Source organism: Ammospiza nelsoni, chromosome 6 (assembly GCF_027579445.1).
Source record: "Ammospiza nelsoni isolate bAmmNel1 chromosome 6, bAmmNel1.pri, whole genome shotgun sequence".
NCBI lineage: Eukaryota > Metazoa > Chordata > Aves > Passeriformes > Passerellidae > Ammospiza > Ammospiza nelsoni.
This window is the reverse complement of record NC_080638.1, coordinates 49972904-49988733: the sequence shown is the minus strand read 5'-3', so window position 1 is coordinate 49988733 and position 15830 is coordinate 49972904. Positions and strand designations below refer to the sequence as shown.

Genomic DNA, 15830 nt, shown 5'->3' with positions numbered 1-15830 from the left:
GGGCGGAATTCTCGGAGCGGGGTTGCGCCGCGGGCGCTGGGCGGCCCCCGTTGGTACGGGCGGGAGGGGCGGGGGCGGCGCTCCGTTTGCGTAGCGCCGGCCGTAGCGCAGGGGCAAGGGAGGGAGGGGGAGGCCGTCCCGGGCCCAGGTGAATGGAGGGACCTGACAGCTGCGGGGATTGAGGCGGCGGCGGCGGCGGGGAAATGGCGGCGGCGGGAGCACAATGAGACGCGGCCTGTAGTAGGGAGAAGCACCGGGCTGGGTCCGGTCCGAGCAGGTAGGAGATGGCGCGCCGGGAGCTGCATGGCGGCCGAGCGCGGGTGTGTCGCGCCCGCTGGCCGCAGCTCCCGCGGCCCCGGCGCCGCCGCCGGCGGGGTGTGATGGCGGCAGCCCGTCCCTCCCTCCCGGGGCCCGGGCGGTGCTGCCCCGCCTCCGCCCCAGCGGCCGCCGGCGCCCGGGCCCCGCGGTTGGCCTGGGCAGCTCCCCCGGCGCCGGCGGGGCCCGCTCGGCCGGGCCTTGCTGCGGCCCCGCTCGGCTTTGTCTGTGAGCGGCGCCCCCCGGGCAGCCGCGCCGGAGCCTCCCGGGGCTCGGGGCCCTCCCGCCGTGTCCGGGAAAGCAGTGGCGGGTGGTGAAGGAGTTTAAACTCAGCAGTGCTGATGTTAAAGGCGGTATAAAAACGTCTTGGCTCTTTTTTGCTTCCTTTCCGTCCTTTTCCAGGGTAAATTAAGGCAGCGTGATTAAAGGCAGATCTTCTGCTGTGTGGATGTGCGTGAAAAGTGCAAGGTTAAGAGACATATATTTTTGCACAGGACTTCGTTGCTGTGTTAGGTAATATAGATGTAGCCCGCATGAGTAGAAAATAGGGGTGATACTCATATCTAATAAAGAAATGGTATTTTTTGTGTGCATTACGCTTAATCAGAATTTAGTGGTTCAATAAAAGTGACTCTCAAAGTGAATAGTGAATCTCGGTTACCTGCTGACAGTCCAGAGGATGTTTCGCACTTCAGATCAGCTTTGAGTATTTTTGATGTTAAGATTTTGGTCTTCAAATTAGGTGGTTGGCTCAAATGGTGAACGTGTGTAGGTTGGAAGATTGTCTTCCGTTTTCTTTCCATAAACGTGTTAATCAAAAGTTACCTTTGCAGACACTCAGTTTGCCCTGTTTTACTGTATTTTATGTGTTTTCTTTAAATAAGTCACTCTGAATGCTCTGTTGAAATGCTGACTGCACGTGTGTGTTCTGTAGGTGGAGGTGGTGCTTGTTTTAGCAAGTTCATACAGACACTAACTGAAATTCATTTCATAACTATTCCTCTCTTAGAAGAGTCTTTCTTATTGTCTATCTCCACACTGTGGTCCATGAGCTTTGAAGATGCTACTAGCAGTTTTCAGCTGGAAGGTGGTTTTTTTAACATGTTTAATAATTGGGTTGTTACTTTATTAATTGGTAGGGTTAAAAATATGTATATATTTATTCAGAAGCGTTGACCCTGAATTAGCTACTGCTGTTCTTCAAAGCATCCTGATAATTCAGTTCTGTGAAAGTGGCAGGTCAGTGCTTGGCAGCCACAAAGCAATTAATACGAGATTTAGCAATGAATTGAGAAGGCAGTGACATCAGTGTGTGATTGTATAAACCTGTTCTCAGCCCATGTGTTTAATATTAAATGCAGTTTGGGTATTTTCTCTTTATCTCCCTTCTAATTTAGAAAGGTTGTATTAGGCTAGGAGAAGTGTAGATGGAGAATTGACTAGGGCTTTTCACATGAGGGAGGACATACCAGTGAAGGGATAACAAACATCACAGAGGGAGTCATGAAGAAGGTAGAAGAGGGAAGTGTTGATTGTTTGCTTGTTTCTCCTGTTTTTGAAGGATCTCTGTATCCTACACACGAACACAAATGTGATACTCCTTTACACTGTGTGTAACTGACAGATGTGGTGCATCAGTCTGTTTGGAATGCCAGAAGTTTACCAGACAATTGAAACAATGAATTTGTAGTGAAATTCATCCCAGGCTCTAGAAAGCAGAGGATCTTTTCAGTCTTGGCAAACACCGAGGTGGCTGATCCTTGGAAGGTACTTCTGCCTGCCCTGCAATTACACAGCTCCATACATGTCCTCCACTGGTTACTGGTAGGAGGAAGCCAACCAAGCTGTTTTGTCTGTTATATTACACTAATGTTTTTCTAGAAGTTATACTCTTTTTTTCTTCTTAAAAATACATTGTTCATCTGTAGCATACAAATGGAAAAAACCTAAAACCTGCCGTTCAAAAACAGATGTATTTTCATGTTTTTTGGTGTTTTTTTTTTTTTGTAGACAATACATGTTTCTCCTTTCCCACCTCAAAAATGTGCAAAGTACTTTGCCACTTTTTCAGCAAAGTGTATGGATTTGCTTCAGCAGAGGTGCTCAGAGTCTGAGTGTATCTGATCTATTCTGGCTTTCAGTATGAACTAACTAAATGTGCATTGATCTGTACTGAATGCAAATTACTGCAAACCAAATGAAAACACATGCATTCTTAAGAGAGCAAGGAGTTATTAAGCAGAATGGATAAAACAGCTGAAATAATTTGATTTCTCTTCAGATAAGCTCTAGAATAAAAGTGAGAGCAAGAATTCAGGAAGGTTTTGAAAAGGATTCTAGGGCTTTAGGGTCGATGAGCATTACAGTAAGTGCCAAGACTACAGACAGGTTTTTTATTTTGGGGCATAGGTTAATTTATTGATACCAAAGGGGTTTATGCCTTTTTTGCTTTTATATATTTGCTATATTCTTTACATATATATTTGTAGCTCTGTAGCCTTTTATTATATTTATAGCTGGTATTTTACCTACTCCATTGAACAGAAAGACAAAAGAAATTCCCCAGTGGCACCAAGCCCTGGGGGTCCAAGCTTAGGTCCTCCGGGAACTGCGGTCAAAATGACTTCTCCAGACACATTTTCATGAACAAAGTTTAGTTATTGTCCCAGGGGGAGTTTCAGAAAAGGGTAGAACCAGGGGGGAATTACCTCATCACCTATGTCTCTAATTGGGGATTCTTGTAGGTTATGCTAACTTCTAAACATACAGAAATTGTATCTGCTTTATTTTATGTGTGCATCTTTGGCACTTTTCTTCCAGCATGTTGTGCACCATAAGGACCCTTATAAAGGTGACCCGTTTTTGTCACCTGTGTCTGGTTTGTGATTTTAGGGCCAGTGAAAAGGCATCGCTATCAGGCAGCAAGTAGAGCTTCAGAACATTCTGAGATAGATTGTTCTGTTGTCCATAATTCTCTCTGACCTTTTTCCCTCTCGTGTAGGTAATACAAACTAGGGGGTATGCTGAGCCTGGTAGGTTGTTGGCAGAACAGCAAGGTGGCCCCTGTGTCCCAGTGCCTGACTGTGACCAACCACCAGCCATCTGTATCCCATCACCTTCATGTGTTCAAATAAATTCTTCAGACTGATAGAAGTTTGGTTTTATTTATATAAATACTTTTAGGAAGTGCTACTTTTAAAGAAAGTAAAAGTATAATTAGAGTGTTGAACAAAACAGGAGCTTCTGTAAAATGGTTGGAATGTGCTTTTAGAATGCTATGTCCTGAAGGCTAAGAATAGTTGGAGTAGAGCAGAAGGCATGATTTTGCTTTACACCTTCTTGACGTCTATTTTTTCATCCTTTAGCCTTTTGTGAGTACCTTATGTATTGTGAGAAACCAGAAGAGAAGAAACTTGTTGTATAGTAAAAGCTAAAAGTTCATTTTTTAGCTGAAGTTACAGTCTTTGTTGGCATTTCAAGTTTTGGTGTCTAAACTGTATTGACTGGGGGGATATGGTGGCTTTAGGACTGTTACTAAAATAAACATTCTAGAAGACTTAATCTAGAGAACAAAGTAGTGCCCACTTTAATGTGTGCCATATAATAATATTAGGTAAACTCTTGGTTTTGATAGTTCTTGCATGCTTATCTAGTAACATAATGCATGTTGAGTAGTATATTTGGAATTCCCTTGTTATTTCTGCTCTGTATTGCAGACTGCATTAGTTCAATCAGTTTTCCATTATATTTGTTACCTTCAAAATCATGCAGTCAAGAAGCAGAGAACTGAAACTCGTGTCAAGGAGTTTACTTGTTTTGCTGCACAGCTGGAGGTGTTGAAAGGCTGTTCTCTGATGGGAAAGAGAAGAAAGGGCAATATTTTCCAGTTTCTCCTATTGTAAATACTCCTGGATCCAAGAGACTTCAGTGCTGCTTGTCGTGGTCTTTCCTTGAAGTGCAATACACTTGCCAGTTGTGATCTGTGTTTTGGTTGGCATGGGTGTTACTAGTGAGTTCCTTCTTACCAAGACAGAAAATCAAGAGTTCTCTCTTGATCTTTTGTAGTAGAAAATCTTGGTTTGCTGTGCTTTCTTCTCTTTATGTCAGGGACTCAGTACTTCTGTGATGTAAGCTGGCAGGATCAGTTTCTGCCCATGTTTTAAATATTCTGTTATTCTTTATAAAGGATTCATTCCTTTGGGTTCATTGAATGAGTGTGAGAGATCTGAGGAGCACCAGGGTGGTTTCTGACTTGAAGGGTTGGTTGCTGCAAACAGGTGGTCAGTTTGGGACTGACCCAAGCTGGCCTTGGGATTTTTCTTTGTTTGTTTTGAATATCAGTATCATTGTGTTTTTTCATTTGTGTAAATACACATATAAACATAAAAAAAAACCTGACCCCAAATGCATGTTTGACCCAACCCCTTATTGTTAGTTATTAAAACCTGATTTCTGATGCCTGTGTCTTCTTTGGATTCTGATTCTTGATAATTTGTCAAGACATGTAGCAGCCTTTCCCTCAGCTGAGATGCTAGTAAGTAGCTGGGTAGAAGTAAAGAAATTGGTCTTAAATATAACAATTTCATGATTCTGTTTTTGAAAACTGAATTGGAGTTTTAGGCCTGCCCACTTATTGATTGCATAAATCCCTTTTTCTGAGGAAGTGAGGTAAATACATTTTGCTTTTTAAAGTTCATTTTTTTGATTCCACTGAGGTGATTTAGGTATGCAAGCATGTCTGGGCTGGCTACCTTTGCAATTCATGTTTCTCTTTCGTTTGCAAAGTCTCCTTGGCTTCTGATCTAGACCAAATTCCTTACAGCTTTCTTTGAACTGTTACTGGCCTTTTATCATCTTTCTGCTCTATATTTTTTGTTCAAGCAGAAATTAATGAAAAAGGCTTAGCTATCTATCTCAAGGTGAAGTTGCCTTGTAGTTTGTAGTAAAAACTTGTAGGGGTGGTCTGAATTCTAGACAGCACTCAAACCATAGAAGACAACTTCTCTCACTAAATTTTGGCAAGTTAATTCAGGTGTTTTTGTTTTCACCTCCTCTTTTGTGTTTAACTTTCAAGTGCATAAATAAAAGGCATTTTTCAGATATTTATATTCTGCATACCTTAAAACATTTAAATGTATTGAATCTTACTTCTTAACTGGGGCTTTATGAATTAATAATATTCATTTATAGTATATCTTCTTTATTCAGGATATTAGTGTCTGGGATCAATCTTAAGTAAGACTTTTAACTCCTCACTGAAGATGTGTCTTTCTGAGCAGGCAAACTTGTTCTTTGCTATATCTTCATGGTCAATGGCTACCAGCTTTGTTTCTGGAAGAAGACGTAAAATGAACGTGCTTACAATACAACCAAAAGTCTGGTCAGTTGTTTTTTAGTGACCCACAACCTTTGCCATCTTTCAACTAAAGTCAAATGCCCATATTGTCAACTTCCTACATAACAGAGGTCAGATCCCTTCTTAACAACGCTAAAAAACAACGCTAAAATTTGTTTTGGGGCAAAAAAATCTATGCTTCTCCCTTTGCCCCCAGCTTCTGAAGATAATTTTTCATGGTTCTTGCTGTCTAACATAGTGCTATCTCAATGACCTCCAAGACTGTAGAAACTAAATTACTATTGGAGATAGATAATGAGCATAAAAAAAGTATACTGCTTCTTAAAACAAAAATACCCCAAACAAGCACATATGTAAACCTCTGTTTCTGGTGGGTGTTTTTTGAGTCCTCAGGATGACATGTGTGTTCTTGTCATTTGTTCTTGCTGCTTATACTTTGCTGTTGGTGTGAAACAAAGTAAGAGGAAAATTGGAATCTGAATGTTTTCTACCGGTTTAATGAACAGAGTCAGCGTGAATGGCAGAGACTGTAAGGGGGAAGTGACAGAAGCTTGTTACTGAGAGCCATGGGATTATCTTTGTATCTTTTTCATTATTTCTACAGTTACTGCCAGCAAGGTCTCATGGACAGCCTCACAATTTTTTACAACTTGTAAAAAAAGCATGTGAGGAAAGTTTTTCTTTTCTTCATTGTTCCTAAAGAATATTAAACTCTAAAGAGAGATAGCGAGCTGTGAGTGATAGGGCAGCAAGAAACTGTCTGTATACTTTCAAAGATTATAAATCAAAAAATAAAAACATATCCTGGTATTTCCAGAAATGTATACCCAGTCTATCCATAGGTTTATGTAGTGAATAGATAAGTTGATTTGTTTACTGTGCAATCAGTCTCAACGGCTCTGAGTTAATTAAATCTTCCACCACAGAAGTGTGGCTGTACCACCTACTGAGGGATTTGAAAGCAATGGGTTTAGGCATGATGGGTGATGAAGCTCTGGAGGAGAAAGTGTGTAGGTTTTAGGAAAGTAAAGCATTTTTATCTTCAAGTATTTAATTGAAAAAAGGATTGGAGGAATGCCAAAGACATTTATGAGCTCCGTGGGTCTTTGAAAGACGTATGATCAACTTCCAGGAGATGAGCAATTTTCCCTGTTGTAATCTTTGCATAGTTAATGCTTTGCTGTGTTGAAGTTAAGAAGGTAAACCTGCCTTGATTAATAGTAAGTTATCTGGAAAATGGTCTTCTAATGACTATGTGTTGCCTAAACTGAGTACGGGATGAGTTTTTAGTGACAAAACTCATGATTCGTTGACTCTCTACTGGCCAGTTGTTATCTCAGCTGATGAGGATCTGCAAGGAATTACTGGACAATTTTGGGGCATGTGACTGGCATAAGGATGAAGCAGGTGCTGATTTCTGGCAGGCATTTGGAGTAGTGTGCCACTAGTGCTACTAATGTATTCATTGTCAGCTGATAGGAGTTGTTCAAACCCTTTATCGGTTCATCCCCTTACTGCAGTCTGCTGCCTCTAGGTGTTTCCTCTGGCACCATTTAAATAATTTTGGACCACACAGGAAGAAGTTTTGGGGTTGGAATTTTTACTGATCTCTGTAACACAGTTCAGCAGCAGTTGGCAATAGAGAAAAGAAGCTGGTGTCTGATTTTAAATTGCGCAGTCAAAAACCTGTTGAATCCAATTTCCTTGTTTTCTGTAATGAAGGCATTCAAGTGGCTGTCAAAGTGGATGGCAACCTCCTCCTCATGGCAGCTCTAATACTCCTCTGATCTATCTCAACTACTTAATTCAAATTGCTGAGACAGTAGAAAACTTGCCTTGGTCAAGGAAAAAAATACCACTTGGTTGTATTGTCCTGAGCTATTTTTCTGCCAGAAAGTCAGACAAGTGTCAAAGCTGTTAGAGAAGGGAAGGAGCAGTGACAGTGGAGTTCCTTCATTGAGCACTAGGTTGTCATCAGATTGGATGTACAGTCTCATGAAAACTAATCTCAAACTACTACTTCTCACCAATTAATTAAAATAATTGTACCATGTTTTTCTCAACTTTATACTTTCTCACTTACTGTTAATAGCTACTGTTATAAACAAGTGTGCTATGACAGTAGTTTTGTGGGTTTGTGCATGAAAATCAGTTGTGGTAAATCCAGGATAGGCACAAAGTGAGGGGAAAATTATGCTATGAAAGTTAAATAAAAAAACAATTGTATTAACAACTTCTTTAGTTGTTACTAATAGTACTTCTTTAGTTGTTACTAATCGTACTTCTTTAGCATGTACTATTCTGAGATATGAACTACTTTTTAATAAAAGTAATTATAATATCAGTGCAGTAATCAAGATGGAGCACTTAAGACTAATTCATCTAAGAAACAAATTATTCTGTGTGATTTCTTTCATTCTGTTATGGTCTGACTCGGCTGTGGTCACAGATGACTTGGGAACAGTTGTGGGGGCAGCAGGTGGATTGAAGAGAGTGAAGGGTGATGCTTTGGGGGTGTAACAGTGCTTGTACTAAATGCATGGTAAGCTGTCACCAGGAAGCCTTTATTATTCAGTGTTTTGTCTTGCTGCTGAGTGAAAATGAAAAAAAAAAGTGATAAAATGAAAAGAATCTTTCCTGTGCTTTGTTTACATCAGGAATTTATTTCTTCTCTGATTGTTTTGGAAACATTTGTACAACCAGCTGCAGATTTTTATAAGCATATTTGAGGAAGTAAAAGTGAAATACCGATCTGGTGAAATGATGGGATGTAAAACCTCTGCACATGCCGCATTCTTAATCCTACTAAAAGAGGAGTAATAAGGTCACTCTTCTCAGTGACAGCTTGCTCATAAGGATTTAAGGCACTCTTGCTTTTCAATGTACTTCATTGCTTTAGTTGATTAGTCTCAGTTTCTCTAGTGTCTTGTCTGCCACAAAGTCAAACTTAATTCTTAAATTAAAAATCACATACCTTTAAAATTTTATTTCAAAACTACCTTCCTATTACAAGTCTTAGAAGCCTAGATGTTGGTTTTTGGGATTTTTTTTTTTTGCTTTAGTGGTTTTTTTTTTTTTTCACCAGTCTTAGTATGTATTTGAAGTAGCTTGAATTGTAAATTAGGAAATTATGAAAAAGGTAAATTCTTAAAATCAGTAGTTAAAGAGAAGTGAGAGACTACCTGTTCAGTGTTGAGAAAGCAGTGCTGAGGAAGAAGAGAGAAATCTCCATTGAAAGTTAGGCATGTAATCTGCTTAAGTCATTCTGGAAGTCATCAATTATCTGCCTCTTTAGGCATCTTAATGCATCTATGTATGCCTACTCAAATAAGCTGCTCATTAGCTGATGAAAGCAAATGATTAGTCAATGAAATTGAAAGTCACTTGTATTTAAATATTTATTCTGAATAATTTCAACTTCTGTTATTATAAATGTAGTATAAGTTTGCATTAATTGAGTTATAAATTCTTTCCAAATACACCAGAGTATGCAGGGGGAAAGTTGTTCTACATAATTCAGTATAACAATGAATAAGGGTAATGGTGTGATTGCTGCAACGTTGATGGCTGTGATGCTATTCTTCTACTTAGTCAGATGCCTGTGTTGTGAATCAGCCTAAATGTTATCAATATGGATGCAGTCATTTCTAAGGAAAACTATAAAAACAATGTAAGTTCCCAACTAATAGGGTAGTTTTGTAATAACCCTAGATTTAAGTTTTCCTAGTATAAATCCGGGGTGCTTACCAGTATGCATCAAAATTGGGGATGTTAATACCTCTGATTTAATTGGATTTGCTGTATTGACATGTTAATGGTGGAGTAATTAACTTTAAAATGCTTGATTATTCCTTCTTGATAAAAGAAATTATTTGGTATATAAAGAGTTACAGTAAGGTTTTGCGGTTTTTGGTTTGTTTTTTTTCTTTTTTTTTTTTTTAATCTGAAGTATCTCTGCTTTTCCAAATCTTTGATTGCATTCATGTCTTTTTTGGTTTGCTTCTAGAATCTTGCACCTTTCCTTATTCCCTCATAACTAATTCAAGTTCTTAGTTGCTTGCATGCTCTCAGTGTTTCTTCTGATCCATCCAGTCTGACTGTGTGTTCATTACTGCTGCCCTTCACTTCTGTGCTGCTTCATGGATGTCTTCAGAGAGTCTGGGCTTGATTGATCTCTGGAGAAGCATAGTCTGACCTGCTGGAATTGGTCATCTGCAGGGTATTGTGAGAATAAATGTGGGTAAGAAAGTACTCTTAATGCAGTGCTCATCATTAAGTGCAAGAGTTGATGCATGTGCAGAGCTGCCCAGACTGGAGGAGTGATACAGTGATAACTGTGTGAGTTGGGATGTGAATTTGAATTTTGTTTCCCTCATTCAGAATGGAGGAGATGTGTTCTACTGCTTATCCCATTCTTCTGTCCTTTCAGGTCATTCCTTGTCAGTCACCAGGAATGTGCCTGCCAGGCTGTTGCTGTGTTCTTATGGTAGGCCTTAATAGATCCACAGTAGGAGCTGAGCCCAGCAGCAGCAGAAAGGGAGGTAGTCCAGGCTCTGCCAATGCAGCTGCTAGGCAGCCTCACAGAATTTGGCTGCATTTTTTTTCTGAAAATTGAGAACTATTGAATTTAAAAAAACACCTCAGAGGTTTTGCTCATGCTTGCTACATGTTGGCTACTGAATGTTGCTGCAATCAAGCTACTGTACTTCTGTTAATTAGATGATACCAGGCATAATAATTGGTGGTTTGGCAACATCAATGCAAACTACAGCTAATGTGGTAAGAACAGGAAGGATTTCTTTCTTTCACTTTGTATTTTCTGGTTTTTAAAAACCAGGATTTGTGGAGCCAGTAATCTTGAATACAGCAAAATCTGCCCTGTTGTTTTTGATAGGAGTCTCTACTCAAACTTGTATGTTTGTGTTCTGCTCTGAAATGCAGTTCACAACTGACTGAATTGCAGGACTGTCTGTTAATACTACAGAAGAAAGGAACTCTCTTCAACTAATGGCTGTGGACTAGGGTCCTGTACATATGTGTCTTTTTTAATGTAATATTGTGTCAATAATACAAACAGGGACTGGAATGGAAACGAGTTTAGGAATATATTAATTCTGAGTTGTGCTTAGCGGAAAAGTTAATTGACAGGTTTAGTACTAAAGTAACTTTGTTATATTGCTTCCAGAACCCAGCATAGTGTCAGAAACCTTCAGTTGCACTATTTACAGGGATTTAACTCCTTTAAAACATTATTTCTCAGGCCTGAGTAGTTTTAGATAATAATATAAAAAATTGAATTAACAATAATTTAGTTTCTCTTTCCTTCTAAATTGCCTCTATAATAATTTTAAATGAGTATTCAGTAAATACTATATCCAGTATTTACAACTGCTTCAATGTCTGGAACAATCCTGTCATTTGCATATCTGGGAATGCTTTTGTATATATGCAGGAATAGCTCTCACTCCATTCTGGAAAATTAAAGGTAAAAAGTTACCTCCACCTTCATGCCTCCCAAATATTTTTTTAAATGATTGCTGTAGCAAAGCAGCTCATTTCAGGTTTTAGAGCTTTTGTTAGCATTCAATGAGCAGGAACAACTTACATAGATTTTTTTTTTAACCCACATAATTAAGAGTATCCATCACTATATTGTGTTAGCAGACCTAATGTAGAAAATTGGAGTAATACTGCTCTGAACTGTAATCTACATTTGGCATAAGGAAAAGATACCTATCAATATACATTCAGAGAACTCTCTCAAGTACACCTATTTTCTCACTTTATTCTTTTTCGTCCTGAATTTGTTTTGCTACTGAGCAAGATTGATGGATGAATCAGGGATGGGTCTGTTTTCTGATTTGGATCTCTGCAAGGTTTAGTGGTGCTTAGTTGCAGCAGGATTGGAGCTAAGGGACCTTTATGAACTGGTTAAACCACCTCCTCTTTTAGCAGTGAAGTATGTTTGACCTTGTTCCAGCTTTCATGGTTGATCATAATATGAAAAGCTTTCAAAGAAGGAAAGAAAATACAAAGCTTCTCAGTCAATATTTGGACACCTCTGACCCCACATATCAGGGAAAAGAAACTGTCCACATGGCATTTTGTAGATCTTAAATATTTTTATTTTTCAAATTCAGTTAGGATTCCTTGTTTACTCCTAAACCTTAGAATTTTATTTAAGGCATCTATTAAAAAAGAAGCTGTAATTGAAGATAAAAACCTTTGGAGTTACTTAGCACAAGAGGAAGTCCTCAAGTCTCTACAAATCATTCCAGTTTTTCCTACCAATAGCTCAGGACTGACAGTACACAGAACATGTCTTATCATGTAGGTATTTTTACCACTTTGCCTTAAATAAGGGATTCAGCTCTTCTGTCACTATCTTTTTGCCAAGTAAATTGTTGGATATTTTTTATTCAGCTTCAGTGTTGTGTCAGTTGTTTTGGAAGGTCAGCAGTGCTCCAGATAACCTGTGGTATGAAATTGCTACATGAGGCTTGGAGCATTATACTGGTAAAATGTAATATTTATGGCTTCTCACCACTTTTGAACCCCAGCCAGTGTGGAAATGTTTGCTTTATTGGACAATATTGAAAAATAAAGATTGCATTAAAAGATAAAAGCTGATAATTGGTAAGATCTGCTGAAGTCTTATATTAGTTTAACTGTAAAGAATGTGAAGGAATGCTCATGTCCTTGTCTAAGTGTATGTATTTACATACAGGGAAGTAACTATAGCTTCTCTACTTTGGAATTGAGTCACATTATTTTACATGAGGCACATTTATTCTGCTCGTGTCTTGTGTGAGAGCCCTTGCAACGCTCTTAGTTTGCCACAGAGCATTTTCATAGGATTGTAGAATTCCATGTGATTTAGGTAAAAGACCCTTAAAATCCAGCTAACAATGTAAGACTGGCCAGTCCACCCAAAGCCACGTCCCTAAGTGCCACATGGACACATTTCATTAAACACCTCCAGGGGTGTTGACTCAACCTGGTTAGCATCCTCACCTTTACATATTCTTCTTACATACTCCAAAAGAAAAACAAAGACAAACCCAACAAGAAGCAAACAGAACAAAAATAACAACCCTAGTGGGCCTGTCTTTGAAAGTTAATTCACATATTTTCCTTCAATAAAATAATCAAGTATGTTTTTTGGTTGTTGTGGGTTTTTTTCTCTTTGATGAATTCTCGACAGCTGAGGAGCTTTGAATGTCCTCTAAATTTGGGAGGAAAAAGGTTTCTTTGTACTACATATTTGTATTAATTTAATACTGACTTCACCCCAGCTTCACATTAAAGAAAATTTCAGTAGTGTGCCTACAAGTTCACTTCAGGGAAAGGCCACGTGAAGCCCAGTAGTGTCACTGGTGAGAAGTTGTTCTTTTTTAGGATGAAATTGAAAACAACAGAACATAAAATGTGGAGTAAATAATGTGCTACTCAACATATAATACACATTTTAAGGTTGCACTAGGAAGAGTTGGCTTAATTCACCATTGATGATAAATACTTTTTTATTTTGTTAGTGTTTTTATTGAAACTAGGGCTAGAATTTGAGCACCAGTTCTTGGGTGGTACATAAATTGATATGGCTGACTGCAGTAGATGTGATGGCTCATTTTAGAATTGCTAGAAATTTTAGAGCTTGATTTACAATCCAAATGTCTGCTGGCCTTGCATCAAACAGTTAAGGACTTCAGAGAAAGCCTTGTGTAATGTAGGGAACTTGGTAATTTTGGATGTTGTGGCACAGTGGTAACAGTGAACTGTTGAATACCCCTGTTTTGAGGAGCTTGACTTTCAGCCCCATGCAGAGAAAGGGTTTATGTTTATGCAAATAATGGGATTGAAGTCTCCACATGGGGTTATATTCAGGGGGCAGCTGCTGCTTTTACTTATCCAAAGCAAGAATAATTAATGCTTTGGAACTGTACTTGCCTCACAGCTTGCCCCCAAATTGGGGAAGAGAGAAATCCCTGCTCTAATGTCTGCTTAATTGCCTTCCTGTAGAAAGGCATAAGTGCCTGAAAAGCTTGAACATAACCTTTAAATTAACTAAATCGTCACAAGTAAATAATTTGGTACCCAAGTAAATGACCAAATGATAAATAAATTCACAGATATGGTCAGTTATCCCTACAAGTGATACTGATATTATAGTTACCCATGAGTTAGAATCTACACATTGAGCTGCAGTTTTCCTATGCAGCAAAAAGCCCTCAAATATGTGGCATAATTTAATTCTAATTGCTGTTAAAACCAATGCATGTGTTTCAGAGTGTTTGTATAGTTCAGATTTTTTTATATTTATAGAGGTGTGTGTCCTGGGCATAATTTTTTTCCTGACTTCCATGAAGGCTTAGGTCCTTGGATGTCAAAGAATATTTTGCTTTCAAATTAATCTGAGGCAATAGGGATTTTGTACTATGGTTTCTGATGTAACTTTATTGTTTGTACCATAATAAACCAAAGAAAAATAGTTGAAATATTAAGTTGCTGAAATAACAAAAGGAAGAAAAGGATAAGTCCTGTTCTGTAGTCACCCCTTCCCCCCTGCCCTCAGCTACCAGCTGTGATTATAGAGGCAAGATGCTAGCCTAGATGTACTTTTTCTTCCCAATAATAAATGAAGTTTTTACCTTACCCCCCTAAAGATCATGCAGGACTTTGTTCCTGCTGGAATTCAGTTGTATTGCCTTATTCACTAAATAAACCATGTGATTTTAAAAGTTCAGTTGCATAGAACTTACTACAAAATAACTTCATTTTCAAGTTGTTAACAGTCTCCATAATGACTTGATTGCTCTAGGTACTAGTTGTTTAATTTCAAATTGTCAAAGATGTTGAAGAGCAAGAACATTGATAGTCTTTCAGATTCAGCCTGTTGCTTAGTGTGACAGCAAGTGTTACCCTGTAAACTTCAGTTATCCTTTTCCAGACCATCCTTTTTGAATAGCAAGTTAGGTATCGTATGAAAGTGATTATTTTCAAGGACTGAATTACAATCCCATGAAATAAAAATAAAACCTGTTGATATATTTTGTGTTCTTTGAAATATTTGGATACTTGGTTTTTGCATTAGTAGTGTTCAGTAGGAAGTAGTCAAGATACTTGAAGATCTTGGCTGAGATTTGCAGAAGTAACTTGTGGTTGCTCGCGGATTTCTAGAGCGCTGGAGATTTGTGCAAGTGCCTGCTGTGTCACTTCTTGGATGCTTCTCCTGATGTCTTTATAGGAACTGATTTTTGTTTTTATGTTAATACTTTGAGTATTTATTGTGTTTGTGGTGTGTTTCAGAGGAGTGTCTGTCTGCTTATCTTGTAACTCTTTCCTTCTACCTGTTGATAAAATACGTGAATATTGAGCTCTTAAAAGGTGACATTTAAAAAAAAGGGGCAGCCGTGGTATTTCACAGAAGGCATTGACATTGCTAAACATTAGGTTTCTAAAATGTCGCTAATTTTTCCTTTTTGTGTTTTTTGCTTGTTTTTAACAAGATTCTCAGAAACTATAGAGCAAAATTAAACACACATATATATGTATGTATATATGTATATATGTATGTATGCGTATATATATACACACACATATATAATATTGCTTATTTTGTTCTTTCTCATGCGGTTTGTGGTACTTTGCGGGCTGTGGCTGCAGCCCGGGGGCCGCTGGGCGCCGGGGGCCGCGGCGGTGCCGCTGTCCCTGGGCAGTGCCCGCGGCCCGCCGGGGAAGGATCGCGCCCGGCTTTGTCTGGGCGGGTGCAGCAGCGCCATTGAGATGTTAATGGCACAGACGCGGCTGTTTTGTGCTAGACCTTGACTGCATCTCAGGAATGTGGCCTGTCTGGTTTTAGGTTGGCATTCAAACTCCTGCCCGCCGGTCGATTGGTTCAAGCCCAGGTCTTTGGCTTCCGTGTGCCGAAGGAAGCGGTTGTGCTGGTGGAGAATTAGATTTATACTCTTTTCTGGTTCTCAGATCTTACCTGCTGCTCTCTGTGCTTCGTGCTTGCCATCTGCCATTTGGCAGTAAAGTAAATTTGCTCTGTTAAGCCACGCATGCGGCAGTAGCTTTACTGACAAGGGTTGAACCTTTCTTTCTGTTCGTGTTTGCTTTTTGCTGGGGTGTCCAAATGCTGCGTTGTTCCCTTCAGCTT

The 15830-nt window shown here is 39.1% G+C and overlaps 1 protein-coding gene across 2 annotated transcripts in view; it reads left to right on the top strand.

The window, feature by feature from the left end:
• The first annotated feature begins 217 nt into the window (after window positions 1–217).
• The window catches only part of DICER1 (dicer 1, ribonuclease III), a 63061-nt gene continuing 47448 nt past the window's right edge, over window positions 218–15830 (top strand). For both annotated transcript variants that reach the window (XM_059473484.1, XM_059473486.1), the window contains exon 1: window positions 218–277. The gene's annotated coding sequence lies outside the window, so the exon portion shown is untranslated. The remainder of the gene's footprint in view (window positions 278–15830) is intronic.